Source organism: Meriones unguiculatus, chromosome 3 (genome assembly GCF_030254825.1).
Source record: "Meriones unguiculatus strain TT.TT164.6M chromosome 3, Bangor_MerUng_6.1, whole genome shotgun sequence".
Lineage (NCBI taxonomy): Eukaryota > Metazoa > Chordata > Mammalia > Rodentia > Muridae > Meriones > Meriones unguiculatus.
The window spans coordinates 121,785,694-121,803,222 of NC_083351.1; the positions used below are offsets into that span (position 1 = coordinate 121,785,694).

The window sequence follows — 17,529 nt, forward strand, 5'->3', positions numbered from 1 at the left end:
CTTTGAGAGATTTGTTCATTTCCTCTTTAACTATCTGGATTTATACAGCTATTTCTCTGAGAGATTTGTTTGTTTCTTCCTTATGTGCCTCAAATAACTGGATAAGCATAGCTTTAAAGTCATTTTCTTGTGTTTTTGATGAATTGGAGTATCCATTAATTTTGGGGGTTGCTGGTGAAGCCATGATGTCCTGATTTATGTTGGATGTGTTCTTTCGTCTTCCCCTGGCCATTTGCTTATCCATAACCTTCACTGTTTGTTCCTAGATTCTGCAGTTCAGACTGGTACTGTCTTTCTCTGCTGTCTGGAGAATTATTCAGGAAGATGAGAGAGTTCCAGTGGTTTCAACATGTCTGTTTTTGTTCCAGCTGTACCTTTGGGAGGAAATTCTACAGGTGCAGAAAGACAAATGCAGGTGAGTGTGTGCATGTGTGTGTGTGCGCCTGGAAGTGTTCCTTGAGGGACAAAGTGATAGAGAATGTAGAACCCTTGAGTGTGTGGGAGGAGCTCTGCCTTGCAGGCATCTAAGGGATTACTTGTGCATGCGCTATAGATGTAGCAGGCTCTGGTGATTATTGTGGCACAATTTACTTATGCAAATTCCCTGAATACCTCAGTGGCCTACAGGCTACTGGCATTCGGTTCTGTCTGAGTTCCTGGTGTTATTTGCCTGAACTCCACTGTTGGACCTGCAGAGCAGGGCCTTCAATGCCTCAAGGGCCCCTCTGTTTCCAACAGTGGGTGTGTGGGTGGGAGGGGTCTGATATCTGGCTGCTAGTTTAGGAGGACCCTAAACTAGCTCTGGGGCTCTGCAGGCTCTTGAGGGCGCACTCACTCTCAAGAAGGTCACGTAGGCAAGGCTCGGGGTATCCGGGCTCTCTACTCTTTGGTTTGGGTCTGCCGAGCCTTTTGCAGGAGGACTGACAAGCTCTGCCAGCTCAGTGGTGCTAGAGCCACGACATTAGGGAGTCCAGCTGCATTTGCAGACTGGGGTGCCTTCTGGGAAGTTCTGGGGGCCCACAACAGGGGTCCACAGACCTGGGTGGCCTGGCACCTGGTGCACCTAGGTTGTTTGGTGGCTCTGCTGGATTTTGGTGGCTTTATAGCCTACTATCTGCCACTGAGGGGTTGGGCAGACCTTACAGACACTGGCTGAGACGTCCTGAGGAGTCCATATGGCTGCTGGTAGATGTGAGACCTGGAAGATAGTACCTTGGATCTGGGACTCGGAACGATGGCACAGCTGGCTGCCACTGCTGAGGAGCTAGGAGCCCTGCCTCTACTGTCGCAGTCCCCACACAGTGAGTGCTGTGCTGAGAATCTCTATGAGATTGCTGTGCCAAGGAGAAGGGAGGCCTGAAAGAGGTGAGTGCAGGGGGATCACAGGATCGTTTCTCTCCTTCCCCAAAGAAGTCCGCGGGTGACCTGAGACTAAAGGGCTCAACTTGTGTGATGTTCCCTCTTGTTCACAAAGCTTCGCTGTCATTTCTCTGGCTTTAGATGTCCCTCCACTCACCAACTCCGGCGCTTCAGCTCCTCTGCCTCTCAAAAACCAGGAGCGCTGGTCACCGCCATCTTGGATCTCTGCAAAAAAACTCTTAAAGAGGATGGATTTCCAGGCTGACAGTTTCAAAGGTTTGAGTTAACCTTGGTGGAGAGAGCAGCAGAACAGAGCACTTGATAGTGAATGAAGGCCCAGGAAAGATAAAGCCTCCAGCTAGGTTCACTTTCAGTGGGAGTCCCTCTGAATAGTCCATTCAGAAGGTTAGAGAGCTGTGGAGACAACAGCCACACAGAGCTGCCCTTCACTTATCTCCTAGACACTTCTCTCATATTGAAAACAGATTTATTTTCATATAATATAGTCTGATTACAGTTTCCCCTCCGTTTATTCCTCCTAGTTCCTTTCCACCTCTCTTCTCTTTTAGATCAATTCCTTTTCCACCTCTCATTAGAAAACAAACAGGCTTCTAAGGGAAAAAATAAAACAAAATAGAATAAGATAAAACAAAAATTAGCATGGAATATGACAAAACTAACATACAGAGGGAAATTAGGCCAAGAAAAGGCATGAGAAACAGACATACAGACAAGTGAGTACTTGTTCACACACTCAAGAATTCCATAAAAACACAAACTGGAAGCCAAAATATATGTGTAAAGAACCTGTAGGGTATAAAAATGTAAACAAACAAACAGAAAGGATAAAAATTTTTAAAAAAGCATAAAAATTAAAAAAAAGCCAATATTGAAAGGGAAAAAAAAAAAAAAAAAAAAAAAAAAAGAAAAGCCCTGTCATGACATTATGAGACAAGGAACATCTAAAGATTTTCCTGAGTTAGTTTTCTGTTGGCCATCTAGGCATGGGGTCTGCCCTTAAAAGTAGTTTGTTTCCCCAGTAAGACTCTTTTGGTAATACTTAAATTTTTAATTGAAAGTGGTAATCAAGTGGAGATATCTTCTGGGTTAGGAATGTGGGCTTATGTCCACTTCTTTCAGCTCTAGGACCCCATCTGGTACAGACCTGTGCAGGCCCTGTACATGCTACCTCAGTTTCTATGAGTTCACATGTGCATTGATTCTTTAGCTTCTCCTCCTCCTCCTTCACCTTCTCTTTCTCCTCTTTCTTCTTCTTTAGAAGGCCTTGTTTCCTTGTTGCCCTCTACCCCTTCTGGCTCTTACACTCCTTTCTCCTCTTCATTTGAAAGGCTCCCTGAGGCTTGAGGGGGAGGGGATGTGATGGAGACATTCTATTTACAGATGAGTGTTAGGTCTCTCATTCTTCGCATATTATATTTATGAAACATTTCTTTTTTTTTTTTTTTTCAATGCAGTTTATTCAGGAACATTGAACAATCCTCGGACCCCGGGGAAAGCCAGCCCCCAGCTTAAATAGCCTCTGGGTAGCCAACCCAGGCGTGCCACGGGGGCAATGCAGATAGGTCCACATACATGGGAGCAAGCCAGATCCTCGGCCTTAGCCAAATGTGGAGTTGTTCGTGACAGAGAGCCCTCACCATCGGGAAGGTGGAAGGCGGAAACCAGCTCCATCTTTAAGGCGCGGCATTACGCAGCTCTCTACAGTTCCCCCTTTTTGTTTTAGACGCATCAGGCAAGAGTAGAGGTCTGATCTCTGATATTAGAAATAAATTGGGACTTTGTACAGATGTTCATTTAGGTGTCATCCACCCAAAGAGCATCAGACCTGTCCGATACCTTTTTCTCAGAGGCGGGACCTGGGGCATCAACCCGCATGCAATCAGACATGCTCTTCTCTGGGTCCAGAGCGGCTGACCCTGAGTGCAGTGCTTAGCCTCGCATCCTGAGCATAACATTTTAGCTTTTTATTATAAGCCCACACCTGTTTGTCTATATCCCCCATTTTTATTCATTATTAGCCAGATAGAGCCAAGTAATTGTGGTAATGATACTTGCTTTTTAGCCCAATGCTGGAATGCTAGTAAATTTAGGTATGCCCTGGTTACTCGCATGCCTCACTGGGTGCCTGTGCCCATTGATGCCCCTCACGTTATGACTCTCTTCAGACAGAAAAGGGATCTTGGAACTACAGCCACCATTGTTACTACCATCTCATTGATGGCTGTTGGAGCTACCACGAGGGCATTAGCCATGAGTCATACTGGGCAGACTGCTCAGACCCTGAATAATCATTTAGCCAATGTAGCTCATGCCTTAGTTGTACATAAAGGAATTAATGCTCAACTAAAAGGAAGCTTGATGGTGTTCAATCAGAGGATTGACCTCTTGCAGGAGCAAATTGATACCCTATGGCAAATCACTCAACCTGGCTGTCAATGAAAGTATGCTGGACTTTGTGTCACTAGCATACAACATGAGAATTTTTCCTGTGCTGCAAATCTGTCTAAACAATTGTTGAGCTATATTTTAGGTAATTGGACTGGAGAATTCGATACTACTATGGAGCAGCTGAGAGTGGCCATTGTCACAGTAAATTCTACCAGAGTGGACGCAGGACTAGCCACAGGATTATCAACATGGATTGCTGCAGCCATGAATCATCTGAAGGAATGGGCGGGCATGGGAGTGTTAGCAGGCCTTCTGGTGTTGGTCTCCTTGGTATGAAACATTTCTTAATAAGATCACATTGATAATTGAAATTAGTCATCTTTCTCCCCATGTTTATAAAAGTATAACTTACAAATGATAGGATTCTTTAGTAGAATTAAGTATTCAATTTGAGACAAATGTTGGCAATTATATAAAATTATATTAATCTACAACCATAATCAAGATATAGATTACTTTCAGCACTACAAAAAGTTCTCTCTGTACCTTTAAGTCTATGTACTTAACACATCGTCAGGGAACCATCATTTTGTCTTAGACTATTTTAGAATTTCAGATAAATGGAATCATATGATTCGGTATATTTTACCTAACTTTTTGAGGCCTAACCATATTGCCATATATATTGACAACCATTTCTTCTTTTTGCTGGTAAACAAGGTGATCAAAATTGGTTTATTCATGTGGCAGCTTGTGCTGGTTGGGTACTTTCCAGTTTGGATTTTTATGAATTATGCTTCAATGACAGTTCACTTAAAAGTCTTGGTGAATGTGTTTTGGGAAAGTATTATGATGTGAGGTTGATGTAGTGGTTTGAGTAGATACGGTTCCCATAGACTCGTATGTCTGAATGTATGTCCCATAGGGAGTGACACTATTAGGAGATGTGGCCTTGTTGGAGGAAGTGTGTCACTGTGGGAGAAGGCTTTGAGGTCTCTTATGTTCAAGCTATGTGCAGGGTGGCACATAGTCTCCTTTTGCTGCCTAGCGATCATGCTACCATGCTTCCCACCGTGATGATAATGAACTCGACCTCTGAAACTATAAGCCAGCCCCAATTAAATGTTTTCTTTTAAAAGTTGCTGTGGTCTCTTTACAGCAATGAAACCCTAACTATGACAGAAGTTGGTATCAGGGACTAGGGTATTGCTGTGATAGGCCCAACCATGCTTTTGTTTGCAGGAAGGTGGATTTTAGACTTTTAGTATGTTGCCTAGAGATTGTTCTTGTGATATTTTGGTAAAGAATGTGACTGTCTTTTGCCCTTGTTGGAAGAGTCTGCCTGGGGCTAAAGTGAAGAGATTTAGATTAATTGCACTGACAAAATCTCAAAACAGCCTTCTGTAGACTCTCCCCTCGGTTAATAGTGTTCACTCTTATGGAGTCTTTTGATGAAATGCAACAAGTTGAGCAAGGAAAGATAGAAAGTGTATGGTTCAAGGAGAAAAGGGGCACCAGGAAGTGGAATGAAGCAAAATCCACAGACTAAACAGACTAAAGACATTAAATGGAATAAAGGGATTGGTGACTTCAGGGCAAGATCCCGCCCCAGCTAAGCTTCCATCTTGTGGAAGAGATTAAAGAACAGTTTAGATTCAGGTGTGGTGGTATACACCTTTAATCCCAGCACTCATGAGACAGAGGCATGTGGATCTTTGAATTCAACATTAGCCTCGTCTACAGAGCAAGTTACAGGACAGCCAAGCTTAGGCAGTGAAGGAAACCTTTGAAAACAGAAAGCTGGTGAAGATGTAATTGAGAAAGGGAGCCACATTCAAGTCCCAGCAAGCAGCTTCAGCCACAGGATTCTGCCTTTAGAGTTAAGAATAGAAGAAAGAGGTTATGGAATCTCCCTTTGGGACTATAAAAAGTTGCTGAGGTCAGGTGTGTGGCTGGGGTCCCTGCATGGAGGCCTAAGAAGGCCATTGTGTGAAACTGTGAAGGTGAAGCCTGTATTGTCCTGGAGACCCCAACATGTCAAAGATGCCAGAGCCATGGGACAAGGAAAGCTGCTTTCAGAAAGTGGAACCAGCCCAAGAGAAAGAAGTGTGTGGTAGTCAACAGAGATGAAAGGATTTGGAGATATGGAGAGCTTTTTTTGACATCAGACATGAAGATACAGAGTTTGGAGTTTGCCCAGAATTTCTTCACTATGCTCTGTTAAAGTTATTTTTATAAAACGGTGTTTCTCAGTTTCTCTCTTAACCTGGCTATTATTTTAACAAGATTCACAGCACAAGATTTGAGCAGTTATTACTCTATTTATAACCTTCTAAGCTAATTTGGTTTCCTCCCAGCATACATCTCAGAGATACTTGCACTTTGTAGCTGTCCTTGCTGAGCTCCTCTCTCCTTATATCTGCTGGACCTCTCCTTGACCTCTCCTGTGGCTGAATCCCCTCTTCCTCCTCTAACTCCTCCTTCCATGGCTGTCAGGAAGTCCAGCCCCAGTCTCTCCATTGTTCAGCAATTAGGTATAACTTGCTGTATTGGCATATGCTGGATATAAAAGTAACTTTTATTTGTCTGTTTCAATTGTTGTCTCAGAGGATTATTGCCTCTGTTAGCCAAGGCCTAGTCCTGGAAGCTTCTGGCCTCCATACAGTCTAACCTAGGCCTAGAATGTTTTAGCCTTTGAGAATTGATGCTTAATAAGCTCACTCTTTCTTGTTCTTACTGAACTCTGGCTAGCTGGTTCAACTCAGCTGTTCCGGCTCAAACTCCTCTCCCAACTAACTTATTCAATTTGGCTTTTCTCTCAGCCTCTTAAATGCTCTGCTTGGCCTCAAACTATCTCCAGCAATCTTTTCTAATCACCTGGCTTCTTCTTATTTTCTGTTCCATCTTCACCTGTGCTCCTCTATGGAACCTGTCTCTCTATTACCCTCCAGAAAAACTTTCTTTTCCTCTCTGTGTTGCCCCTTAAAGTAGCTTCCCTTTCCTCTCAATTCTCCTCAGAGTTGGGCATCTCCTATTCTGTCAACTCTTTCTCTGATTTGTTACCTTTTCTGCCATTCAATTAGATATCACTTTCAAATGTGGGTGCTACCTTCTACAAACTAACTTTACCTTCATTTTTTTGGGATTAAAGGCATGTACTACCACACAGTCCTAAACTTTTCTTTACCCGAAACTTGCTCTATACCAGGCTGGCCTTAAACTCAGAGATCTGCTTGCCTCTCTGTCTCCTGGATTAAAGGCATGTCTGTATTCCAACCGGATCACACAGACCTAGAAGATCTTTGGATGTGATCTCTTGTCAGAACAGCCATGTTCTGAATTAACATTCCTCTACAAGGGGACAATGGGTTGCTTTTTTACTTTGATTATTTTATTTTACAGTCAGGAGATTGCGTGAATCTCAGAAGAGACTTTGAACTTTGGACTTTTAAACATTGTTGAGACTGTGATAGAGTATGAAGACTTTTGAGATTGGCCCAAATGCATTTAGCATAATTTTAAGCTATAAGCCTATGGTGGCCAGGAAATTGAATGTGGATGTTTGAATAGGTATTTGAACACTTGGCCCATAGGAAGTGGCACTATTAGGAGGTGTGGCCTTATTATAGTAGGAGTGGTCTTAGTGGAGGAAGGATGGCGCTATGGAGGCAGGCTTTGAAATCTCCTATGTTCAAGGTACACCCAGTGTGGCACACAGTCTCCTTCTTTTGTCTGTGGATCAAAATGTAGAACTCTTAGCTCTTTCGCTAACATCATGCCTGTCTGCAGGCCACCGTGTTTCCTGCCATGATGAAAATGGACTAACCCTCTGCTTCACCATGACAACAATGGTCCAAACCTTTGAAACTGTAAGTCAGCCCCAGTTAAATATTTTCCTTCATAAGAGTTGTCATGGTCATGGTGTCTCTTCACAGCAATACAGCCCTAACTAAGACAGTTGATATACTGTTTTCCAAAACAGATGTTTTATTTTTCATTTCAACTAGCAACTCTTGAAAATGGGAGTTTCTCTATATCCTTGTCAGCACTTGTCAGTAGTGTTTCTAATTTTACCATTCTAGTAGGTTTTTGTGGCACTTTATTGATGTTTTATTTTGCATCTCTCTGGTGAGCAATGATGTAAAGAATCTTTAAGTAAAAGGCGAAAGATTTATACGATCTGAAGAGAAACCAGAAATTGTGGTACATCTATACAATGGAATATTACTCAGCAAAGAAAAATAAGGAAATCATGAAATTTGCAGGTAAATGGTGGGACCTGGAAAGGATCATCCTGAGTGAGTTGTCCCAGAAGCAAAAAGACACACACGGTATATATTCACTCATATAGACATACAACATAGGACAAACCCACTAAAATCTGTGCATCTAAAGAAACTAAACAAGAGAGAGGACCCTAACTAAAACTGTCAATCCCCATCCTGAAAGGCAAAGAGGATGGACATCAGAAGAAGAAGAAAACAGGAAACAACCTAGGAACCTTCTACAGAGGGCTTCTGAAAGCCAGAAGAAGAAAACAGGAAACAAATTAGGAACCTACCACAGAGGGCCTCTGAAAGCCTCTGCCCTGCAGACTATCAACGCAGATGCTGAGCCTGATGGCCAACTGTTGGGCAGAGTGAATGGAATTTTATGTAAGAAGTGGGAAACAGTAAGAGCTGGAGAGGACAGGGTCTCCACAAGGAGAGCAACAGAACAAGAAAATTTGAACACAGGGAACTACCCAGAGATTCATACTCCAACCAAGGACTATTCATGGAGATAACCTAGAACCCCTGCACAGATGTAGCCCATGGCAGTTCAGTGTCCAAGTGGGTTACATAGTAATGGGAAGAGAGACTGCCTCTGACATAATCTGATTGTCCTGCTCTTTGATCACCTCCCCCTGAGGGGGGAGCAGCCTTACCAGGCCATAGTAGAGGACAATGCAGCCACTTTTGATGTGAACTGATGGACTAAGATCAGAAAGGAGAGGAGAACCTCCCCTATCAGTGGACTTGGGGAGTGGCATGCATGCAGAAAGGGGAGGGAGGGTGGGATTGGCAAGGGAGGAGAGAGGGACTTATGGGGGGGATACAAAATGAATAAAATGTAATTAATAAAAAGTTATAAAAAAAAGAAGAAAAAAAGAATCTTTAAGTAGTTTTTATTGGTCACTTGTGTATCTTATTTTGTTGCGAGTGTTCATTTTTTTCCCCACATTTTCAAGTTGACTTACTAGTGACTTGGGAATTCCTCATAGAGTTGATGAGATGATTCAGTGGGTAAAGTCATTAGGCCTGCATGATTTAAGGAACTTTATTTTTAATTTTTTGATGCCATATATAATGTTTTCATATAGACATTTAGGTAGTGTTTTATGTAGCTTGCTGAAACTATGCTTAAGTGATTTAAATCATTGCCTGACTAAATGTATATTTTTTAGAGGTTTTACAGCTTTAGGTTTTATCATATATATATATATGTGCTCCATTTGAGTGACTGTATATTGTGGAAGATGCAGATCAAAGTTCTTCTTAGGATTTCTCTCTCTCTCTCTCTCTCTCTGTGTGTGTGTGTGTATATGTCTGTGTGCAGGGACACATGTGCCATTTCATTTATGTGGAGGTCAGAGGACAGACTTGACTTTTCATCCTGATATTTTGCATTTTCTGAGATAAGATTTCCTTTTTGTTGTTCGTATCTGTTAACACCATGCTCCCTGACCCTCTAGCTTCTGGGGATTCTCTGTGTCAGTTTCTCAGCCAACACAAAAGAAAAGTATGACACTAATTTAACCCAGTTGTCTCTATCCTTTATATGAACTTACCCATGTATTTTAAATTTAATTAATTCATTAATTTTTTTGAGAATTTCATACATGTATACAATGTATTTTGATCATATTTATGTCCTTTCCCCCCTCCCAACTTCATAGCATATATAAGTATATGTGTGGGCACACATACACATATATGAACATGGGTATGGGGTTCTCCACAGGCATGTCTTCTACATTTATTTTTTAAAAGATAAATCAGTAAAGTTGTTATTACAAAAGTTTTAAGAATATGCAAAAGAAACCAATTCCACCTTAATTTACTCAGGATAGGTCATGTTGAGCCATAACACTGAGAACTAGAACATACAGTTCTTAAAATTGTAAGGCCACAATGGAGTAAAACAATCTTGTAACAGATAGCCTAGAGTCTCAGAGGACACAAGGAAAGGCAATGTGAGTTTGTGACCAGGGATGGATTTTGCTGAAACAATAGCCTGTTTTTCTAGTAATAATATTATTGTTTGCTTGGTAATGTCCTCATATCTGCCAACAGCCTTCTTCCTCACTGATAGGGAGAGACAGACATGAGACAGACCCGTGATACAGAGTATAATGGGAAACACTTTCCCATGCTACAGGAAAAATAGTCTTACCTTATTGGATCAATTTGAGAATCTATGTATGTCCCCAGAGATAACTATTTATATTTAAGATTTATTTATGTGAGTATTTTGATTACTCTGATTTGCTTTATTTTTACTGAGTATTAGTTAATATACAGTGCAATGCAGTTCTCAGACATTGGTTTGATGAAGTGGGCTAATGAAGAAAGGCAACGGGCCAGTGGAGTTCTCCTTGACTCCCTCGCTCATTGTGTTCCCTGCTCTTCCTCAGTCATTTCCCTGATTTCTGTCACCACAAGTTGGTTTTGTCCTCATTGGCAATTATTATCAATGGGTAAGTTAGTGATGGGGAGTAATAAAGCTTTGACTTCCAAACCTCCTTTGACATTTCTTGCTCATCACTTCTCGGCCTTTTGGCAAAATCAAGTGTCATATTTCTTGCTCAGACAACTCTGGGCAGCCATCAACCACTCACACAACTGGTCCTTAAATCAGCAAACTTAAGGTTAAAGTTGCCTTTTCTTTTCTTTTGCTCAGTTTTCCTTGATGGTAACCTCTGGTTCTTCAGGAACACTCTCAGGTGAAGGAAACTGGTTGTGAAATCAGGGAGCCATAGCTGCATCCCTGCAAGCTCCGATAGCTGGGTTCACACTCTTGCTCAACATACCAGTTTGATCTTTGTTGCCTTCAGTTTTTCTAATCTCAGAATGGCTCTAACTCCAATCACCTCTGCCTTGCTGAGTATCATCTTCCCGGGTGAGCATATATGCTCTGGATATCCTTTGGTGTTGATCCATGTCTCCTTCCCCAAAGTTGTGTTTGTCCCAGCTTTTTGTTCCACGTACACTGGTCAGCTGTTCTGCCCCCAAACCAGCTGCTCCAGGAAATTCTTATGACTTTGCACACTCGCCATTCCAAGTGTGGACTCAGTGTCTTTTAATCTGTAAGATAGTAACAAGGATAAGACTGCAATAGTAAGCAGAATTATACTGAAGGCTTGGAGGGAACAAAAGGTCAATGTGAGTTTTCTTGGAATCAGGACACATTCATATCACGTAGAGAGTGAGGTTTACGTAATTTTAAGGCCATCTATAAGGACAAGAATATGAAAGTCCCATACCTTTGCAAATTAAAAAATAATATGACTGTGTATACACATTGCTAAGCCTCCTCCTTGGACCTCTGTAGAGCCTGTGTAACAAAAAAAAGCCCAAATCCATCTTTATCAGCTTTATGGTTTATTCACAACTGCTTCTGGAAGTTTTCAGATCCAAGCATTGACAACTCAAATGGCATAACCATGTTACCACAGTCTAATTGGAGTTTTGAAGCCCTATTGATAGCTCAACAGTCAGTGCATCCCTGGGATGCCTGTGATCCAGTCTGTTTATGTTAGTATCTTTTTCACAGTCACTCTTTTTTATTTTCCTCGGCCATTAGGCATGTGTTTGTGAGAGGATGTAGATAGTGCTTCAAGAATAACAGTGTTTTATTTTTTAACATAAGAGAATGTACATATAAAAAAACTATTAACATTTTTGAACTCATAATAGACTCACTTTTCATGCCGAAACCAGACTCTTAATGCTCCAACCTAATAGGATTTCCAAAGAGCTGTTTATACTGTGCTGCCTTCCATTTGTTTGACAGGGATCTTTCCCAGGACTAAAGAGGCCCCTCCTAGAGATAAAAGACACTCTCTTCTGAAATATCACAGCCGCTTTCAAATGTCCTGAAAGATAATTCTGTAACTTCAGAAATCTCAGTTGTAATTCTCCCAGGGCACTCTCATACACTGTATGATAACACTCTATCTATCCATAAGTTAGTGTGGAAGGCAAATGAAACAGCGTCAGTGAGTGTGTTTCATAATCTTGAAAGACTACAGATGTTACTATTGGACAAGCAGAGCAAGACACCTTCCAGTTAAAACTATTACACTATTGACAATTCTCTATTTCTTCTGCTAGTGACCTTAGGGATTGTAACTTAGCACCCACAAATAAATGTTCCTGGACCAAAATATCATCCACTCTCCTTTGCTATTTTATCTACCTGAAGTAAGTGAAAACAGCTCAAGGGTTGGTAAAGAAGGAAAGGACACAAGCCAAACCTTAAACTTAAGAGACTCACAAAACCAATACAACAAACATCCAATGCAAGATTATAAATGCCCTTACAGGATTAAAAAGATTAAAAATAGTTACAGCATATAAAGGTAATAATGAAGGAAGCAGATAACATATGTAAAGCAATTTCTACAAAAACTATAGGGTGCATATAACTTAATACCTTAAAAACCACTATGAGTCTATAATGCTGGCATTAGCCCCAGATCCTGTGAGTTCATTAAAGGAGGAACGGCTGTATTTACTGTCTGCCCACAGGGTGTAGTGCAGTGTCCAGCAACTGCTTCTTGTGAAATATGTTTTCTTTTGTTTAATACCTAGCTTAAGGTCTCAAATCCAAGTCTTTTGTTGACTATCATCAAAATATTTACCAGTCTAATTTAATCCAGGGCCTTTTTCACTAAGAACTTCTTTTTCTGTTAAGCTGTTTCAAAAGAAAAGAAAATTAGTGGTGAATTTCAGTTTCAGTTCAAGCTATAAGTCCAGGAAATGTCGTGCTTCATGTGTGCTCTTTTTTAAAAACTGGCAAATGCACATTAAGTTAAACAATCTCATGAGAGTTTAAAAAAAAAAAACAACAAAACAAGGACTTCAACAAAAATCACACATAGAGAGTTTCAAAAAGTTTGATCACATGTGCTGTCAAGGGAACACATGACTAACTCCAGAGCAGAGGACATATTCAGCATGCTTCTTGACACAAAGCAATTAAGCCAGAAATCAGCAACAAAAAATCTGCGCATGCTTCTTAAAGCACTGCTAAAAACAATAGAGCATTCTCAAGGGACAGTATTGAGCTGGCAACTCCAGCTCCTGCTGTTTTGATTTTTGTCCAGCCATTTTATTTAGAAGCTTGAAGGTAAGGATAGGACCAGGAGGTCAATAGGACCTGATGTCCTCGGCAAGACAAATCTTCCTGTCTTTCTCATCACTAGAAAGCCCTTCCCCTCTGCTGCTTTTATCTGTCATGCACGTTTATTATCCTGCACATTCTTTTTGACTGCCCAGAGAAGAAGTCTCTTGGTTGTTAATATTCTGGGCATCAGCTCATCTTTGCAAATTAATATGGAAAGGTGTTCAGGAGGTTTGGGTGCAAGTAGACAGTGGATAAAAACCATGCTTACAATGATCCTATTTTTGAAAATTTAGGGATACACACACACACACACACACACATTTCTAGAAGCAATGGCTGCTATAAAGCAGGCATCTTATTTACTCTTCAAAGTGTCTGCCTGAGGTAGGCATTATAATTTGACAAATGAGGAAACTAAAAGGGTAGAGAGCTTAAAGAACACACCCACGTCACGTAGCTATGAATGCCATGGATTTCTGCCTTCTCACATACTGGTCGTTGCCTTTGTGATTTCTTAGAAAGAAACCAGGCAGTGCCAGTGAATTTGGCTGGGGGAACTGGGGTGGGTATAGATTAAATTTTGGGGGAGGAACATAGTGATTTTTTGTTTTATTTTGTTACTTTTCACTGTGAACATCTAGATTATTTAAAATTTGCTTTATAAGGAGCATATTGTATATTTTTTTTCCTGAGAAAAATTAATGAATAAAACAAAGGAGCAATAATTCGCTCCTGCTCCCAAAGCCTGTTCCTGTGACGGACTTCATTGGAGAGACAGCCAGGAAGGAGCTGTACCCAGTGAGCTGAGGGTTCAGGAGTATGAGTGTGGCTGTGAGAAAATCAAGGCCCTGACTGTATTAGTAATGCTTTGTACTTCTTTAGCATTGAATCTGAGTTGTCCCCAGAGGTGAATAGACAGTCCTTTATCCTCAGAGCACTCCACGAGCTGCCTTGTGTGGTCTGGGAGGGTGTGGGGTTGAGTGGTGATAGCCCACCATTAGCTTCTACCCACACGTTGGGATTCAAGCCCCCGAAGGGAAATCACTTCAGCTCTGTGCGCCTCCCATCACCCTCGGCTAAAAGCGTCATCATCCTCGTAATGATTTTCAGCCTCAAAGGATGCTATTAATTAGCCTAAATCTTAAAGGACAGGAGAATGACTGCCAGATGCTTACGGTGAATGAGTGGAGGATATTACCCGAATCCTCTCCGGGAGGAGGTGAGGTGACTTGCAGCCAGTTACAGGAGGAGGCTCGGCAGAAGGAACAGCATGGCCACTGTCCTGGTATAAGGCCCCCTCCCTTAACCACAGCGGACCACGTTCCCTGCCTCCACTAATTAGAAATTACTTCAACACATAAACAGGCACTTTACAATGTTTTCTTTTGACGATGGGCTGCACGCTTGCTTCTTCTCTCCAGTGGCAGAAGGAACCAGCGCTGGCTTCCCACTGTCCCCACCTTCTTTGCAGTCCCTTCCTTACTCAGCCACAGAGAGAGCAGCAGCCACTCAGCCCCAGGCTGGGAAGGAGTTGGTAAATGGCTTTCTTCCACATAAATCTCCAAATGGCCTAGAGTTCTCAGGCGCCACAGCCTTCTTTCTCCCTGCTCCCTCCCGTTCTTCCATCATCCCGGTCCAGAAGGTTCCCTTCATAGAAAGCCTCATTATTGGCAGGACACTGTCGCTCAGAACTCTCTTCCCATGCACCACTCCATCCAGCGGTGAGTGATAACAACACTGTTTGTGTTTCATTAGCCCTTGGGTTACAGGCAGTTTGTGTTGAGGGTGTGGCTGTTTTAGTTGGTTGTGGAGTTGACAGAAATATATGTGTATTGATGTGGGCCCCCTGCGTGTGCCCTCTCTGCGTTCTGGTCTGAAAGTTCAACAGGCCCTCATTCCACTGCCTATGAAGGTGAATTTCTGAAACCTCCAGGAACTGAATCCGTTCCGTAAGACGGGAATGATGGTGCACCTTCTCGGGCTCTCAGCCCACAGGGGACAAAGGTCGACGATGTTTATGACCCCACTGCTGCTCTGCTTCATAGGGCTAGATCAGGGCTCAGTTTTGGAGACTGCTCCCCAGGCAGCTGGCTCCATGCCCTGACCCGAGTGTCATCTGTTTATTTCTCTTATTTTTAAAATCATGTCTCTCATAGGATGCATGTCATGACTTATATTCACAAAAATAACCAAAATAGAAGCATGATTATTAAGTAGTGGATTCCTGGAGACAAATATTACCGAATGTACACTCATCTAAATCTGTCATCCCTTTCAAAAGCATCACTTTTGAAAGTTATTCACACATTCCAAAAATGGCAATATTCAGCAATGCGTTTAAGAAATTCTTACTTGAGGCATGGTATGTGCAACTGAAAAATGATAGTTTTCTTATTTTAAAATTAACATATATTCATATTGAAAGCTTTGGTTTTCTTGTTTCTCTAATTTATATTTAGAGTCAAATCCAGGATAAAAGATTTTTCTTTCTAATTTTTTTTAACCCATTGAAGTTTGTCCACACAAATACTCAGTGGTGATGAATCTTCATCCTGAGCCTGATTTAGAGCTTTGGAATTAATTCCATTACCTCGAATTCAGAGAGTATTCATTAAGTGTCTCCACATGCAAATAATCGATTAAATGAAATAAAGATTAACAAAATATGTTTGGATTCTTTCTTTCTTTTTTAAACCACTGGCAGATTCTAAAGGCATTACAAAGGAGACTTACAAACATACCTGAGCAATTGCAAAGCCATTGGGATAGGTGTCCTCTCCATAGGAGATGCAGGAAGGGCACAGAAGAAACAATTGTGTAATTCTTGGAGTATTAAGAAAATGAATGCAATACACACAATACATCGGACATAAGTAATTGGTGACAACCTGTAGCACTCATCAAAGCTCAGAAACTAAAACTTGGCTGATGCTAAAATTAGGAAATAGGTAAGCTGATTTTACATTTCAGGTTTTCTTTGGTTGTTCTGGTTTTTCTCTGTTGTCTAGATGCTAGACAACAGAGATGTTCCTGATGCATCAGGGTCCACTTTCCTCCTTAAGATCTGTGGCCTGTAGGGTCAGCTCATGCTGTGACAAGGACAGGGACAGTGATGTTGCTTCTGCCTCGCTACAGAGAACGTTTTCTGGTTAGTATAGCTAGCCAGGTCTATTGGTACGCAATGAACTCTTGGTCTATTTTTTGGTCCTGTCCCCACGTCTTCCCGATTGGTTAAGTCACATATTTTCCTTTCCCCAAGGCAGAAGAAAAAAAAAACAAAAAACCTAAAGAAGCAATATTCAATCACAGCTTCTTATCAAAGACGGACAGATTGGAGGTGGCTCAGAGGGTGATCTTGCAGGTGCAGACATGAGGACGTCAGGTTGGATCCCAGCACTCATAAAAAGCCAGGCCAGGCAATGCATGCCTGCAAACCTACACTGGGCGTGGGCGGACACAGGGGGATCCCCGGAGCTCACTGACCAGCCTGTCTTCTAATCAGTGAGCTTCAGGTACAGTGAGATATCTTGCTTCAAAACATAAGGTGGAGCTGTCTTCTCTACACTGGGAGCAGTTCTCCTGACTTGGCCCCTTACCTCCGAAAATGTCTCCTGCTCCAAGTTCCTCTCTACAGGCTTCTTGATCAGGAGCACCTCTCTCTCAGCTGCTGAGTCATCCACTCTCTGCCGAGGAACTGAATGACCACAGGCGGCAATCGATGAGGACATCAGCAGCTTGCCAATCCAATGGCCTCTGACCTCACTCATCTCTGTCCTCAGCTTCCAAACCAGAACCATTTCAAGGAACATCGAGAAAGCCATCAAATTAATTGGGGCTGGGACTGCTACAGTTTTTTTTCAGGGGGTGGGTGGGAGGCTGGCTCTGGGGCTGGGATTGGGACTGTTTGGGGGGAGCCTCATCATTGCCTATGCCAGGAACCCTTCCCTGAAGCAACAGCTCTTCTAAGGCATTCTGGCTTTGCTCAGTCAGAGGCCATGGGGATCTTTTGCCTAATGGTGGCCTTTCTCATCATCCTTTTTGCTGCCACAGGAAGCAGCTGTCTCCACTTCCACCTTCCATAGTTCTTTTGTGTCAAGTCTGCCCTGTATGCTCCTTTTCCAGTGCCTCCCCAGGAAATCTTGGGGAAGTGGTTGGCTCAGGGTTTGACAAAGAGAAGACAAAGAATCCCTAGTAATGGGGACAGGGACTGTCTCTGATATGAACTCAGTGGCAGGCTCTTTGATCACCTCCCCCTGAGTGGGTATCAGCCTTACCAGCCCACAGAGGAAGACAATGTAGCCACTCCTGATGAGACCTGATAGGCTAGGGTCAGATAGAAGGGGAGAAGGACCTCCCTTATCAGTAGACTTG

At 42.3% G+C, this 17,529-nt stretch overlaps 1 pseudogene; it reads left to right on the forward strand.

Moving 5' to 3' along the window:
• Nucleotides 1–1,234: 1,234 nt before the first annotated feature.
• LOC132652865 (ATP synthase F(0) complex subunit C2, mitochondrial-like) lies at nt 1,235–17,240 on the forward strand (annotated as a pseudogene).
• Nucleotides 17,241–17,529: the final 289 nt, after the last annotated feature.